An 18,093-nucleotide genomic window follows, 5' to 3' on the forward strand; every position below is an offset into this window, starting at 1 on the left:
CCAAAATTCCTTGGTCCTTCTACACCAAACGCTGTCATTGTTAGGCCAGTCTTTCTACACGTATAACTTTAAACTTGGTGTAAGGGGGAGGAGCTTCGCGCGCATCCAAGATGGTTGCGTGAGCACAGGGCTCCACGGACCCTTGCCGCTCCTCGCAACTTATCCGGACACTATCCTGGATTTGTGGACAGATTCTGGAAGATGAACCTTGGCTGAATCCATAACTCTTCTCAGAACGAAAATCGGACCGGGGCGACCTGAAATACAGCGTCTTGTATTTTGGAGGCCCACCTGGAAGCTGTGCCCGGTGCTTTGGTGAACCGTGGGGCCGGGGAGTAGTTGAACAACAACGGCATCGGAGCCTTGCCAATGACCGCGCACCCACTTTCAGTTTCGCTTTTGCACTTCTGCTTGTCCTGATCGAGGAGCTACTTTGCACGGCTGGGGCGTCCTCCGGCCTTGGTACCGGACTGATTTGTGCCCCCTTTTTCTCAACTCTCCCGAGCGGGCTCCCGGACAGTCTGTGTCTGATCTGCTGGTGCCCATTTGCTATCGGTCCGGGCGGACCCCACCGGTGAGCATCGCCCAACATGGGAGGCAAGGGGGATCCCGAGAAACGGAAGACCAAGACATCCCTGCGTGGAGGACCAGTCCAGAGTAACATCATGGATCGCTATACCCAGGGTAAAGGGACCCCTGGGCCGGCGGGTGCCGTCACGGAGGACTCAGGTGGGGGTCCGTCCGTCTCCACGGAATTGTCGCTGCAGGACGTTATGGGCGCCATCAACGGCATAAGGGAGACCATCGCCCAGCAGTACGAGGCTCTGGCCCGTAAAATTGACACGGTTGCCATTGATGTTACGTTAATCCGGGCGGATCTCTCTAAGACTAACGAGAGGGTTCAATCGTTGGACTTGAGGACGTCCACTCTTGTCACGGATGTATCAGACCTCCAGGCAACTCTTGGCGATCTAAAGTCTGCAAACGACGCGATGTCCCGGCGGCTGGAGGATTTCGAAGGACGGGCACGACGCAATAATATCCGTGTCATAGGTGTACCGGAGACTTCCAACAATCGTCCGGTGGACCTTATGGTCGAGGATCTCATCCTCAATCATCTTGCTCCTTCAGGCCTGAGCAAATTCTTCGCCGTGGAGCGTGCCCATCGTGTCCCGGGCGGTAGGCCTCGACCAGGCGCTCCCCCGAGGCCTATCATTGCAAAACTTTTTCATTACAGAGACCGGGATGCGATCTTGCAGGCCTCGAGGGTGCACGGCCCAGTTAAGTATGAGAATTCCTCCGTCAACCTCTTCCCGGACTTCACCCAACTCGTTCAGAAACAGAGAATGAGCTTTCAGGGGGTGAAGCGCCGTCTTCGAGATCTGGACATCAAATACTCTATGCTTTTCCCTGCCAGGCTTCGTGTGGAATTTGAAGATCGGACTCTCTTTTTTGAACGCCCCGACACAGTGAGTGACTGGTTGGATTCCCTGCCGGAACCGGGAGACCGAACTGGGCGTACTGGCGGTGCCGAGGGCGGTGGGCCTCTGCAGGAATAATTCTTCGCCCTTTACTTTGACATTTCCTTCTGTGCTCAGCCAGGTTCTACTTCAATTTTTATTTTGCCTATTAATGATTCGTCTGGGTGCGGGTGGGGACGGGTCCCTTTCCTCCTCTAGGGTCTTCTTGTAGCATGGGGTTGTTAGGGCGACAGGCACACTGCAAGTTGGGGGGGCTGTATAGTCCGCAGGGGTGCAGGGTGGGGGGGGTGGCAATGGTGTGGGGGTGGGAGGGTGGCAGTGGTGGATGGGTTGTGTGTTTTTTCTTTTCAAGGCGGTGTTATTGTTTTCTTTCAGTTTCAGGTGTCTGGCTGCGTGCCCGGGGACTCCAGCTTCTTGTGTTGGGATGGGGGGGGACGGGTTGAAACTGATGTCTTGGAGCGTCAACGGATTGGGGGACCGTATCAAACGTGGGGTTGTGTTGCAATATCTGCGTCGATTGGCCCCTGATGTGGTATTTCTTCAGGAGACGCACTTGGTGGGAAATGTATGTCATGCTATGAACAGGGGGGGCTACCGACTGGTCGCACACTCTGGCTTCACCACTGGCTCCAGAGGGGTGGGCATCTTGCTGCGCTCCTCCCTCCCGCTTGAGATTGACAAAGTTACTCTTGATGATAGAGGGCGCTATGCCTCTTTGACTGGGCGGTGGGAGGGGCAAACTCTTTCATTGGTTTCGGTCTATGTTCCCCCGGGCCTCCAGACCTCCACTTTCTCTGATGTGGGTCGCATGTTACTTGAACTTCCTGATAGTCTCCTGATTGTGGGTGGGGATTTTAACTCCGTCATTTCTGGCGAGTTGGATCGTTACCCTCCCAGGGCCCTCTCGGCCGCCCAGGCGTGGCTCGGCGGGTTCTTGGACACTTTCGGTCTGGTGGACTGCTGGAGGTTGATACATCCGACACAGAGTCAGTACACATTCCACTCCGGGGCCCACGGGAGTCTCTCCAGACTAGATTATTTTCTAATGCCCGCAGCCCAGACCACCCGGGTCCGGGAGGTTAAGCACCTGGCCCGGGGCATTTCCGATCATTCCCCATTGTGGCTCCTCTTCGATACCGGGATGCGATCCGCCGGGCGGATCGCCCCCATTAACCCCTGGTACTTGCGTGACCCCAAGATTCGCAAGGGTCTCATTAAGTCGCTTGATCAGTATTTTCTGGAGAATGAGGGGTCCGTCTTGTCCTCGGTGTCCCTGTGGGAGGCCTTCAAAACGGTCCTCCGAGGTCATGCCCTATCCCTGATCGTGGAGGCCAAGAAAGCTAAGAACGGGGAGGTGGTTGCGTTGGAGGCTGAGATATCGGGGTTGGAGGCTGCCTTGAAGACGGGTGTCACTCAGGACGGGCTCCACGCCCTCAACCTGAAGCAGTTCGAATATAAGTCCCTTGTTACGGATGCTGCTCGGACAATGTATAGGGAGCAGCAGGGTAGACTGTATGAGGCTGGGGATAAGGCAGGTAAATTGATTGCTTGGCTTGATAAGAAGGAGAGAGTGAATCGAGTGGTCCCCGTGCTTCAGACGTCGGAGGGAGTGAGTGTGACTGATCCTGGTGAGATTGTGGAGTGTTTTGCGGACTACTTCTGTGCTGTGTACTCCCCGGTGTCTACTAGTGATGAGGCTGACTCTCGCCACTTGTTGAAGGATATTGCTTTGCCCTGCTTGTCGGTGGAGGAGCGTGAGCAGATGGATGCCCCGCTCTCGGTTGACGAGATTGCAACCGCGATCCGTTCCCTTCGCTCAGGCAAGGCTATGGGCCCCAACGGACTCCCGATTGAACTCTATAAACTGCAACCGGATAAACTTGCGCCATTTCTCCGTCGTATGTTCTCGGAGTCGCTTGAAATCAGCTCTCTCCCTGATGACCAACGCCTGGCCACTATATACGTGATTGCCAAGGACGGTAAACCTCGGGACCGTTGCGCCTCGTATAGGCCTATTTCCCTGCTGAACGCGGAGCCGAAAATCCTCGCCAAGGTTCTTGCGAACCGCCTGCTTACTGTTATTTGCGATCTGGTGCATCCGGACCAATCCGGTTTTATCCCGCACCGGAATACGGCCCTTAACTTGCGGCGCCTACATGGCGTACTTGCAAGGGCGGAGTATCTTTCAGAGCCGGCTATCTTGGTTTCCTTGGACGCCACGATGGCCTTTGATACGATAGAATGGCCGTATCTTTGGGCTGCCCTGGCAAAGTTTGGCTTCGGGGCGGGATTTATTAATTGGGTTAAACTCTTATACGCTGCCCCGCTGGCACAGGTGGTCGTTAACGGGAGGGTTTCCCGGCCCTTCGTTCTTGGGAGGGGCACTAGGCAGGGGTGTCCGTTGTCTCCCCTGCTCTTCGCGTTAGCTTTGGAACCGCTCGCTGCTTGGCTCCGTTGGGAACCGTCGATAAGAGGGATCCAGTGGGCCCCTGGCTTCGAGGATCGTGTTTCGTTGTACGCGGACGACATTCTCTTGTACCTCACCTCACCACGTAGGTCACTCAATGTGCTCTTTGACATCCTCACTTCCTTCGGCAAGAACTCTGGTTTGATCATTAACTGGTCCAAATCTTGTGTCTATGCTATATCCGGTGGCTTTCCTCTCTTGCCCTCTCGTTTTCCCATTAAGGCGTCCAGCTCCGGCTTTACGTACCTGGGGGTGTACGTCTCATTGGATCCTGCTGTCCGCTACGAGCATAATCTCCTCTCCACTTCGGAGATTGAGGTTAGACGTGGCCCGCTGGCGTAAGCTTCCCTTGTCTCCCCTCGGTCGTGCGGCACTTTTTAAAATGATGTCCCTTCATAACTCCTTTGATATTATTCCGGCGGCCTACTTCCGGGAAGTAGAGAGCTTACAGAGGAGACTTGTCTGGGGCGGTCGTGCACGTATTGCTCTTGCAAAACTGACTCTCCCCTGGTACGACGGGGGCATCGCGCTCCCGGACATCAGGAGGTACTACTGGGCTTCCCAGCTATCTGCTGTTAACCATGCAACGTACTCACCTGGTCCGAATCCGGCTTTCGACATGGATAGATTTTTGTTGCCTGGCGGCAACTTTAACAGAGCGCTTTACTCTCGATCGGCTGGGAGGACCTTAACCGGTCCCACTAAGATTGCAGTACGCTTGTGGAAGGCTGCGAACCTGGCCATGGGCTGGAATGATCGCTTGACGGGCGCGACCCCTTTGTTTGCGTCTGAAAGATTGGGAAGCCTCTGGACGACGAAGGGATTCGAGCGTTGGGACACGATTGGCATCAGCAGAGTGGGTGACCTTTGGCTGAAGGGTGCGGTTAAATCCTTTGCTGCGCTGCAGAGTGAGTACGAATTGAGTGAGAGGGAGTTCTTTCGCTACGTTCAGGTTCGCCACGCTTTGCTCTCGGCCATCGGGGCGGGGACTGCAGTCCCCGTGTCTTCGCCACTCGAGGACCGCATACTCGACGGTCACTTGCCCGACAGTACTATTTCCCTTATCTATAAAAAACTAATAAACATTCGGGCGGATCTCCTCGTGCGTCTGTGGGAGGCGTGGATCGGGGATGGGGTGGAACTGGACGACGAGGACTGGCAGTCTGCGCTGTCCTCCCCTAAGGAGGTGGCCATACCCGCGCGTCTCCGTCTTGTCCAGCTTAAAATTCTCCATCGTGTCTACGTGACGGGCCCTCGTTTAGTTCTGATGGGTTTCTCTGAAGACGGGCTCTGTAGGCGCGGCTGTGGGCTCAGCGCCACTTTTCTCCATGTTCTCTGGGAGTGCCGTAAGGTTGCGGAGTATTGGCGCCGGGTGCATGCTGTCATGGAATGTGTCACTGGGGTCGCCCTGTTGCCTGAGGTTCGCCGATGTGTGCTGAATGTGTGGGAGCCTAACGATTATAATGCGGCTCAGACTCGGTGGGCGGCCCTTGGGAACATGGTTGCTAAGAGGGACATCGCACAGCTTTGGGGTTCCCGGCGGCCTCCCACTGTGTCAGTATGGAAGAAGAACATGGACTGGTGCATGTGCAGAGAGAAGACTGTGTATGTGGCCCGGGGTAAGCCAGGGGCATGGGGTAGAATTTGGGGCTAGTGGAACGCGTACCGTGGGAACATCTGCACACCCCCCCTCGTGGACTCATCTGATGCTGCCTTGTCCCCCTGATCCTGAGGTTCCCGGACTATTGCATTTCACCTGTAGATGGTTATGGCTCTCCTGTCCCCCCCACCTCCCCCTTGATCATCCTCATTGACCACCCGAGGGTGGAGTTGGTACTGTGTGGTCCCCCAGCCGTGGTTAGACGCCTCTTTTTCGATGGTTTCCGCCTTGTCTTTTGGTGTTATTATTTTTCCTTTTTGTTTGTATGTCTAAAATTTATGTATCCGGATAACTTCTGAGGTGCACCCAATATTTTGTCAATTCGGCTGAGCCCCAGGGGGCCCATTGTTTCCTTGATGTTGTTGACCATGTACATATTAGCGGCCGGCCCTGGTGGTTGTAGGCCCATGTTTGTATTGATTTTTATGGGCAATAAAGGTTTTTAAAAAAAAAACAACAAAAAAAAAACTTGGTGTAAATATAACACCAGAGATCTATAATTAATTACCCAAAATAAACATTGCTTCACGCCAACAAAGAAGTGAGTATTATGATGTAATACCGATGTAAATATTACTATAAATAGGAGTAAATATTATAACAAATTAGTTTTAAATATAGTTCCACAATATGTGAAAATATTATTGGCAATGTCTGTAGCTAAAGCCAACACAGTAAGTATGAGTCCTGGATAGACATAAATATCACCCCAAAGTTACTTAAGAATATAGACCCAATTGTTATATACACATATACATGTTTGAGTACTTTTGCACAAAAATTAGTGGTTGAAACCACAGGCAAGGGATGTTATTTCATCAGCTTGATATCATTACTGTGAATTAAAGCAATGGGCAGTATAGATTGAGTCTGCTTTCCTTCTATACAGCTACTTAGCCTTGCATTTAGATAAAGACAGTGCCAACGCACTCTATAGAGTTCCACCATTGGCCATTGCTTAACTGGAAATCTCTTCCTAGAAGTTAAGCAACATCTGAACATTCTAATTACAATCAGGGCCCATTGTAATAAAGGTCATCATTTTTAAAAAATATATAATAAATACTTTAATGTAAAATAACATTGAAAATGAATTTAAATAATTATTATTAACCTAGACCTAATAAAATAAAATGTTACAGCACATTAACTGTTTACTAAATATATTCGTATTTTATCAATATTAATTGCTAAACGAAAATTTAAAAAGTTCCACTCACACTGGCATGATAATATGTAATTCATATTTACTAAATATAATTAAATGCTGTTTGTTTAATTAATTCAAATTATTTTAAATTTTGTAATACATTTTAAAGTTTGTTTGAAAAATTTAACATTTTAAACATTTTAATTTCTGTATTTTTTAATTAAATATCATGTTTAACAATAACAAAAAGTATATAAGTTCAAAATAATTTTATTAATTTACCATTATTTTCTATGCAGTTTTATTTTGAACCCCTCGCTCCACTATCTTCTACGGTAGTATGTTGCAGTACCTGTGAGTGACCATGCGTAGTGATAGACTGGGATGGGGCAAATTTACCACTGTTTTGTGGCCTTTTGGGCTGTAGTAACATTAGAAGTGTAGTTTGTTAATACCAATGGGCTTACTTTTTATGGGTCGGTGTCTCTATTGCCACCCCCCATCAAATCCCTCCTTACTCCTCCTTACTCTTCCCTAAATCACTTCTAGAATTTAGTAAGGTTTCCCCATTTTTAAACCACTCCCCCATTCCCTCCTACATTTACTACTAAAGATTATGCACTGAGACTGCAGCCTAACCTTCTATCCTTCAGGAAAGCCTTGAAATCCCGGCTGTTTACCCCTAAGTAGATCTAGCTCAGTCCCTGCCCTGCGTACACACACCAGCGCCAAGACGCCTCGGCATTCGAGCGCTTAATAAGCTTTATATCATCATCATACTTACGTGTGTGGAGATATCTGCCACTTTAATGGAGATCGGGCCATATAAAATCTTTGAGAGGCAGAGATCTCCATCCGTAGGTTACCGAATAGCATTTTGCAGTACATGAGTAGTACTACTCTGCTACTACTTCACATAATATGAAATACAGTAACAGGCACATGCATCAAGCACAAAACCGGTCGCAAACGGGCAGATTCTCAGAATCTGCCCCTTTGCGACCTGTATTTTTGCATTTGGGATGCATCATCCCAAATGCAAAAATCGCTATTTAAGGAATCTCAAAATAGCGATTCCTTAAATAGCGATTGCATTTAAGGAATCCCTAATTGAGATTCCTTATATGCAATGCATTACAGTTTAAAAAATAGCGATTTCGCTATTAGCGTGAGCAAATTACCATGAAGCTGGACTTCATGGTAATTTGCTAAAACTTAGAAAAATGCACTTATTTGCATTTTTCTAAGTTTCATGTTGCCCACACACATGCCCTTAGAGCATGTGTGTATGCAACATTTGTGCAGAGTGAACATACATGGGTGCAATAGGGTGTCATTTTGACACCCTTGCACCATCGAAATTGCGGGAGCAATTTGCGAGTACCTACTGGTACTCGCAAATTGCTCCCGCAATCTCCAATTCATTCCTATGGGCCTGGAGGCCCATAGGAATGAATGGGAAGACATTCCTTAATTGCGACTCGAAATTTGCTAGTCGCAATTAAGGAATTTGTGGGAATCGCTATTTCTTTAGCGATTCCTGCATGCATAGGGTTTTGCTATTCCTTAATTGCGATTCCTTAATAATCGCTATTGAGGAATCGCAAAACCCTATGATGATGCATGTGCCTGTTAGTGAATAGGCCCCATAACAGTTAACAAATTTGGGGGCATATTTGCAACAGGCAGCGATAATTATCGCTGAACTTGTATACCGCATTTTTTTCTATGGCTGGAATATTTCACCAGGCTAGCGTTGTATTAACAACGCTTAGCGCCATGGCGATGTATATTCCAGCGATAGCGCCCTTTTCCATGGAACATCGCTGGTCTTCCAGCGATGTTCCATGTAAAACGGCGATATGCTTGATGATACGACCCTGTGGTCGTATCACATGAATCCACCTCCCATGTTAGGTATGCCTTAGTCAGGAATTTAACAGACGTTAAATTCCTGCGTTAAGGCATACTTAGCGTGATTAAAATAATCGCTTCCCCGCATTGTAAATATCGCAAAGCTGCCTTCGCGATATTTACCCATGTTGTTTCCACAGACACTCCTACTTTGCATCTCATTAGCGATGCGAAGTTAGGCGTGCTGGAAATGGGAGCAAAATCAGCAAAACATGCGATAGCGTGTCTTTGCTGATAAGGCGATAAAATTATCGCCGCTTTTTGGCCGAAAACAGCCGCAAAAGCGGCGATAATTTTTATCGCCTCATTGTTAATATGCCCCGTAATAAGTTCCTATATTTCACAGTTACCTGTAATGGAACCTCTATATTTTTTGTGAGTTTGTGTGTTAATAAAATTTCAGTACTTTCAGTACCTGTAACGTTAAACTATGTGTAAAATGACCCGCAGGGCCTATAAATAGAACACTGTGGGGCTTATTTACAAACCCCTTGCACCACCCTTTCGTCAATTTTCCCATGTTAAAAATGACGCAAAAGTGGTGCAAGGGGCTTGTAAATCTGCCCCAAAATGTGTCTCAGACATGACACCAAAATAACTGTTGATTTAATTCCAGGACCGAGAACAGTAAAAATGCACGAAAAAGTAGCTGTAAGTAGCACACCAAAATAGGATTAAAAAACAAGGACTGAGTGGTGCACCCACAAAAATAATCAATAGATCTTCAAGAATATTCTTTAGGAAAAAGTATTTTTTTATTTCCTTCCACTTTAAAAATATATATATGCTCCAGCAACCAAAACATACAGCCAACGCATTTCGTTCAGTATACATTGAACTTAATCAGGGCTTTTATGATCTTTATTCTGTAGTGGTAACTAATTATTCAGTTAATGTTGGTATTACGTATCCAATCACGTACGGTTTCTTATTCCTCAATTGTCCGTAGTGTTTATGCCAACTCGTATAGGCCCAACAAGTAAAATTCAATGCAAGCAAGGGGGCACTGGTATGCCCCTACCGATACCGGGATTCGCATCGCAGTGCTCCTGTAGCGTTCCTTCGTTCACACCAAAATAGTTTTAAATATAGCTCCTAAAAGCTACAAATATTGATGCAAGAATGTTGATAATGTGACGCACGAATAGCTGGAAGAAGCGGTAAGCATAACCCTGAAATAGATGGCATATTAACTAATAAAGTAGCACGGATAACAGCAAACGTTACGTTTCTGTAAGTTTGGAGCAGGTTCCTGTGCCACGGAATGTCACAAAAAGTGACGTGCCAGCGGTGCCCTGGTCTTAACATGGTGCAACAAGGAGAAATGCTTTATTTCTCCTTGTGTTTGCTGTTTCTATGCGTGCTGCTTTATGCAAAAACATGCATGATGCAAAACATCATGCCTGATTGTTTATGTGCGGGAAGGGACTCCTTCCTGCACATAAACAATCATGCATGACATTTTGCTGTTTCTATGTGTTATCATTTTAAAAAGGACGAGTTGCAACTTCTATGTGTGCTGCACAAAGCAGCACACATAGAAGTTACAAATCTCCATTTAAGATGGTTTATGTGAAGGAAGGGACTCCTATTGTAGAAGGGGGTATCCAGGTGCGATTTGTCTCAAGGGTTAGTGAATGGCCACAAAGCCATAAGACTGTGGCCATTCACACACTCTCCTTCAAACCATTCCCACCTTCCCACTCTGGAAATAGCTGGAAATTCGTTGACGCAAATCACTTTACGGAATGAGATGGGAATGGAACATTCCAAGTATATGGGGATGCAAGGGAAGGGGTTTCGCTTCATGATGAAAAAAACACCCATGTAGAACGCCACCTTGAAGACAACACAAAATAGGAAATGAGAGTCCATGTGAAACAGCTGGAAAGATTCTACTGGTGTATTCTAGACGGAGCGCTGGGAATGTTGTGAATTCCCAAAACTCAGAAATCTACCCCTGTGCATAGGAGGAGTACATGTAAGGGTGTGGACTGTGTTGTTTGTGAATTGGGCCCTTTGTATTTCTGAAACTTTAATGCGACCATGTGTTAATAGAACATACCCTTTGAATATTTATCCTTCCTCTGTCTCCACCATCTTTAGTTGTGAGCTGAACGAGACACCATCAGTAATGAAAAAATGCTCTTTGACTAAGCAAATTGACAAGCATTACTTTTCATATGCACTCATTTCAACACAACTTTCTCCCCGAACCCTCCATTTAATTTATATTAAAATATTCTTTTTATTAGGATTTTCCTTTGAACAAAAAGAACAAGCATTGGCATAGCCAATAGGTCTCGCTTTGGGACCTTATAAGTGTTTAGTTATCTAGCACAATATCCTTGGTGCAACAACATCAACTGTTGCATGGCTAAGCACTTATAAGGTCCCAAAGGCGAGATCTATTGGCTATGCCAATGCTTGTTATGTCTGGCTTATCAGCACAATTGTTGCCAAACCTTATGTGACCAACAGAAAAAAGAGCTTTCAGAAGTTATTCTTTCCCCTCTTTTTCGGACAATATTTATCAGCGTTAGACATTGTATCAAGGACTCCAGTATAGTTGGTCTGAGTGGATAGTTTTTGTTCATCACTTTGCTATCCTCCAGTGTCCCTCTTCGCTGTCTAAGAGAGTTCAGCAGAGCAAAAATGGTTGCTCCTCCCCACCATTGTTTTTTATCTGGGAGACCATTGTGTGTGTCCCCAAGTCCTAAGGATCTTGTGATCTGACTTATTGCTTGAATTTGAGGTGTAATATAAATGTATCATGATATATTGCACTTATAGCAGTTAAGCCAAATAATGTACGCGGAAAGGGAAAGCAGTCACTGCGGGTGTATGTGAGTGCCCGCCACAGCGTGCATGCGGATTTATATGAGTCTAAACAAATAAAAACAGTGAGCTATGAAACGAAGGACACACGGCGAAGGCCGCCATTTTGTTCTTGTTGCACATTCCAGCTTCCCGGCATATTGCTGATAAACTGAGGTCAAGGAGGCACAACGGCGTTTTATCTTGGAAGTTAATGTTGTGATAAAACCATGAAATCTGCTTGGGAGCTCTGGCAACATGGGTCGCCCTTGGGTTACTGTTACAATTGATTAAAGAGCTGCTGAATTGTTGAAACTGCAAGCCAGCAAGACATCCTGGAGCTGGGAGAGGCTGGATTATTAACGCGAGACTCAAACACACACAACTGTGGCACACACAGCTTGCACTAGGGCAGGCCCAACTCACTCCCATCAAATTAACAGAGTTTGAATGTTGCATGTCTGGCCGAGCGTCGGCGCTTTCAAAGGCACGCTAATGAGGACTGGAATACAATTATAAGAAGAATCTGCCCTGTAATTAGTATAATTAGGAAATTGTGTGGTCCGTGAATTACAATTTCTGCACTACCCAAGACAGTCTTTATGGAATTACAAGGTTTTGTGTGGATCTTGAAGTTTTGTGCCAGCAGTGCAAATCTCTGAACACAACAGACTCACGCAAACAAGCTGCACCAAAAAAGAGGGCAGATGACTACTCATTGTGAAACATGTTACCCGAGGGAAAGGAGAAACACCAAGCAGAGATGAAGAGTCAGACATCTGGCCAGTTGTAAGTGGGACTCGAAGGTAGTGATCACACATCCCCTGGAGCAGTAGGAAATATGTATGGCACCCGGTAAGTTCGGTTACCCGGCCACTTGTAAAGAGGAGCATCGTGATTGGTGAGGTAAACTGCCAATAACAGATAGCTCAAGGTCCCAGGCGGCCGCTGCAACTGACGGCGACTGCAGGGCGACTGCAGAGGAGGCCGTCTGTTTCTCAGTGATCGCATTAGGTTGTTATGGTAATGCGGGTTTTATCCGTGATTGAAAGGAGCAGACGTCACGGGAAGAGCTGGGTGATTAGAGGAGATGGAGGGCAGAAAGAAAGACAGCCGTGCCTGGGAACAGGTCTGGAATAGCAATATACAACGGAGTCAAAGATGGAGAAATGGAGCAAACAGCAAACAAGTGGAAGAAGCCTTGGGCAAAGGGAAGGAAATCCAGGGCAGGAGGAGAGTGTTATGGAAGTTAGTGAAAGATGGATAGAAGGAAGGAACGAAGGACAGAATAAAAAGAAGGGGGGAGGAAAGAGACGAAGACAAAGAAATGTAGGCAATATAGGCATCAGAAATAAGTCAGGAAGGAAGGAAATGCAGAATGAATGAGCAGTGGGAGGAAGAAAGGAACTGAGAAAAGAAGTTAGGACAGTAGAGAGCGAAAGTAAACAAGCGCGCGCCGAGCGAGTGGGGCGCGCGCGCGACGAGTAGGCTGGTTTAACAAGCGCGCGCGCCGCGCGAGTAGTACGCGCATGCATGCAATGGCAAAAGTAGGCTGGCGAGTGGTGTGCGATGCGGTGCGGGGCTGAAAGCTGGCGGATGCACGCGTGCACGCTCGCGTGAACGCAAGCGCTAGGCCAGCCAGCAGCACTTAGAAAACTCACCTACAAAATGTCTCTCCGAGCAGCGCATGCGCGCTGACTCAGCGAGACCTGAAAACAGTACCACATAATTTGCTCATAAATGAGGTCAAAGGGAAATACATCATGTGATGCGGACAGTTATGAGCGGTGGAGGCAGTAGGGTGGGGCAGGGTATGGGAATTAGGAATTTGCAGGTAGAGTCAGAGCCATCGCGTAGTAAGCTAATGTTTTGCATGGAAAAGGGAGACATGGGATGTTACTTATGTGGAATCGTGTAAGGGGGAGAGGAGAGTGTGCAATAATATCTCAAATAGAGGGAGTCAGTAAGGTGGAGTCCGGGTTGGGGGGTCCTCTGGGGTGGTGAGGTGTATGAACTGTGATAGGCGATAGGGGTGTGTCCCATTCAGGAGAGATGGGATGTCTGTGAATACGGCACGCTTCGTGTTAGAGAGCGGTACCCTCCGCGGTTTCCCATTTCTGCAGTGCACCATTCCTCCAAAGGAGGTGCGATGGTTGCCTTCCAATGTAGTGTGAGCATTCTTTTGGCTAGTAGGAGAGCTAGGCTAGCGGTGCGTGTGCGGACAATGTGACGTTTCCTATGTTTAAATATACAGAAGATGCAAGCCTCCCAGGTGTGAAGGTCAGTGAGTCCAGTGACTTCGGGCAGTGTGGAATGTGTAGCCAGCCAAAAGGTGTGGAGAGCGGGACAAGACCATAGAATGAGCCGGAGATCACCATCCTCCGACCGACAGTGGGGACAACTTAGATTTGCTGCAGGGAAATGCCTGTTGAGTTCCGCAGGGGTTACGTACACACGTGTAACATGTGAAACTGTATACTCTTGAGTCTCGTGTTCCACGAGACGGATGTATGACGTTACAACGCACACTTTTACAACGCATGCACTTACAACGCATTTTTTACAACGCATAATCCATTACAACGCATGATATTACAACGCAGGACACTACAACGCATTTTTAAAAAATACCTTTACAACGCATTACCATTACAACGCATACTACCTTTACAACGCATACCATTACAACGCATAATATTAAATTACATTTAAGGTAAGTATTAGATAGTATAGGGGTAAAAATTACTATTCTAACTCCAGGGGGTGCAACAGTAGGGTAAGTGTTGGATAGTGTAGGGGTAAAAATTACTATTCTAACTCCAGGGGGTGCAACAGTAGGGTAAGTGTTGGATAGTGTAGGGGTAAAAATTACTATTCTAACTCCAGGGGGTGCAACAGTAGGGTAAGTGTTGGATAGTGTAGGGGTAAAAATTACTATTCTAACTCCAGGGGGTGCATCAGTAGGGTAAGTGTTGGATAGTATAGGGGTAAAAATTACTATTCTAACTCCAGGGGGTGCATCAGTAGGGTAAGTGTTGGATAGTATAGGGGTAAAAATTACTATTCTAACTCCAGGGGGTGCATCAGTAGGGTAAGTGTTGGATAGTATAGGGGTAAAAATTACTATTCTAACTCCAGGGGGTGCAACAGTAGGGTAAGTGTTGGATAGTGTAGGGGTAAAAATTACTATTCTAACTCCAGGGGGTGCAACAGTAGGGTAAGTGTTGGATAGTGTAGGGGTAAAAATTACTATTCTAACTCCAGGGGGTGCAACAGTAGGGGGGTGCAACAGTAGGGTAAGTGTTGGATAGTGTAGGGGTAAAAATTACTATTCTAACTCCAGGGGGTGCAACAGTAGGGTAAGTGTTGGGTAGTGTAGGGGTAAAAATTACTATTCTAACTCCAGGGGGTGCAACAGTAGGGTAAGTGTTGGATAGTGTAGGGGTAAAAATTACTATTCTAACTCCAGGGGGTGCATCAGTAGGGTAAGTGTTGGATAGTATAGTGTAATATTATGCGTTGTAATGGTATGCGTTGTAATGGTAGTATGCGTTGTAATGGAATGCGTTGTAAAGGTAGTTTTTAAAAATGCGTTGTAGTGTCATGCGTTGTAATGTCATGCGTTGTAATGGATTATGCGTTGTAAAAAATGCGTTGTAATGGTAGTGCGTTGTAAAAGTTGCGTTGTAAAGGTTGTTCCCCCCACGAGACACTGCGTGGGAAGGACGGAGCCTGAGCCCATTCCTTTCCATGAAACACCCTTTCAATGTCGCCCTACCATTTGGCAAGGAGTGGGCTCAATGAGATACCAGGGTGAGTAGTGATTGCTTTGTGTAGCCAGGTGATCAAGTGCTGTCCATCTCCTATGGTAAGTATCATTTGTAACCCAGCATGGGTGGGGGTTTCTTCTTCCTTAGTCCATCTGGCTTGGCAGTTTGGGCTGGACTGTTCCCATGGGGATCAGTGTCAAGACTGATTTGGATATGGCCGGGCCCATACTGGGATGACATGGCGTGCATTAAAACGATTAATTTAGACCCAGATCTCTGTACTGGGGGTGAATGTTTGCCATTGGTCAGCATTCCGTCCATCAATTGTTCTTTTAACTTGTGAGGAGGGCCTATTTGGTGCACTTGTGAGATATACCTCTAATGTTTATAAGGGGATACAGTGTTTGAGGTCAAACAAACATTACCGGGCAGAATTGCCACACAATTAATATGCCTTTTAGAGATTTTGGGCTATGACTGGGCAGTAACAGAAATACCTCATCTTTACCGGCATGTTTGTCCGGATTAATGTGCCCTTTCCTAATCACAGACTGTATTGTATCCACTTTTATCAGGTGGATATATGTGCAGAGATACTAAGACACTTGTAATCTCATTATTACTGAAATCGAGAATACCAGCTCACTTGTTATGGGGGACAAAGTGAGCATGAAGACACATGTAATGGACAACCCATTTTTATCATTTTCAATATGTTTTTTGTTTAATCGTCCTATTCGTTGTTGTATAACACTTAAGATAAGACATATTTCCTTCACTCATGAAGATTTTTTGAAGGTTTCTAAGCTCTATTATCGTAACTACACCTCAGTGCCTTGTTGTCAGCAATTATGGTGAATAATGGCATCTAATATAGTAGCTTTTATTAAACATTTCTTTGTCTAGTGTGAGGGGGTTTGAGCAGCCAGATCACAAGTAAAAAGTCAGGGCTCTCTGTTTAGGGCGACAGGAAGTATGTTTTCTGAAGACATATCGTCAGGGTCTAACATGTATGTTTGTATGTATGTGGTATTTGTATAGAGCGGACTGCAGATCACTGTACATGTTTCAAAGCAAAGGTACAGTGTGATGACTGGAGTTTTGCCTAGAGCCACAGGAGATGATGAGCTTGTCTGACAGACATAAAGACAGACAGGCATGTCAGTAAGGATGACTTGTAGATGACCCAACTGGTTTTGAAGTTGGTGCGGGCTTGCGAGGGGAGCCATTGGAATTTCTTTGGGGGACGGTGGGTGATGTTGCCATATTTATTCCTTGGTGAAGTATGCTCAGCATGTAGAATGCCCTTAAGGGGACTGTGTGGAGTCTGAATTGCCGTAGAGCAGGACATTATCTGCATCCATACGAGCTTGAACGCCAGTTCTGAAGATGCTTTCTAGGGAGAATGGTATGACTTTAGCAGAAACAGCTGGTACGAGAGCTATATGTTTTTTAGAATATACTCCTTGGGGTCTCAAGAATTAACACGATTGATCTGGCATTGGATCAAATGTCAAATATGTCCGGTTTCCTGTCAATGAGCAAGGTTTGAACTAGTTGTTGATTGCTGTTCTAGGAAGGAATCCTGTTTTGATAGTGTTCTGCGTGAGGTAGGTGATGGACACCCAAGTCTGAATGAAGTGCACACAGTGTTTGAGGCATTTAATGTCTGCAGCAGAGGAGACTTTCTAGTAGAGTTATGCCGGCTTATTGGTGGATTGTGATTCTGTTATTGCTGATTAGAGTCCCAAGCCGCTCTATGTAAAGGTTGAGGACAATGGGAGATAAGTTGTATCCTGGAGGACTTCACAGGTGATAGACCGCTCTAGGGTCTCAGAAGGACCCAGGACAATAAACCGGTGTTGTTGGCATAGGTAGAGGAGATCCAGCCCAGAAAGAGGCCATTAAATCCCATTTAAGACTTCGGGGCGAGGATGAGGAAGGGATGGTTGAAGAATTGAAGGAGGCTGAGAGTTTTCAGCAATATCAGAATTCCGGGGTCCTCTTTAGTAATCTTAATAGTGTGGATGGTATCATTGTATACAGTTAAGTATCTAGGTTATAGTCTCTGTGGAAGCTCTATATATGTCTTACTATTGACTACAGAGCCCTTGTTGAATGTTTATATTGGAGCAAGGAGTGATGCTGCCTGCAGCTTCAGGAACGTGTTTTATTTTAATTATTAACATCCCCCGCAGACCTCCCCTCACGCTCCCGCCCGCCCCACCACCTGTTCATTGTGTCAACCATAACTGCTTTAACTGTTATTTCAGTGAATTTGTGTTTTTTTAGCCTAATTTATGATCTTATTACAATACCTAATTACATTTGTTGTTTTTAGTGAATTTCAGTGTTTTTGTGATCATATACAAAGTTCAGCATACATCCAACCCTCAGGGGTAGCCTGCATCCAACCTCCCCGCTGGGCACGACCTTTAGCCGTGCACATCAGTGGGTTGGCTGTAGGGCCTAGCTGTGCCTCGGAACTGATACAGACCCCCCCACCGCCAATAGTTGAAATATTTCCAAAAGACCCGTACACATTGGCTTCAATTATGGGGCACCAAACAGTTGCAATTATAGCACAAAATTACAATGTTTTAGAGGATGATGGCAAAATTGACTGAATGAGAGCTGAAAACACCTCAAGGCAGCCATAGATATTAGTCCCCAGGAAGAGTAAAATGACCCAAGAACTTTGTCACTATTTCTCTAAAATAGCTGTAGCTAAATTTCCCAATTAGCTGTTAGATATTTACCTCAGAATTGCTGTGATTGACCATTAGCTCAAAAAAATACAGCTGAGTAATCGTAAAACATTTGTGAAGTTCACC

Source organism: Triturus cristatus, chromosome 3_2 (genome assembly GCF_964204655.1).
Source record: "Triturus cristatus chromosome 3_2, aTriCri1.1, whole genome shotgun sequence".
In the NCBI taxonomy this organism is placed as follows: domain Eukaryota; kingdom Metazoa; phylum Chordata; class Amphibia; order Caudata; family Salamandridae; genus Triturus; species Triturus cristatus.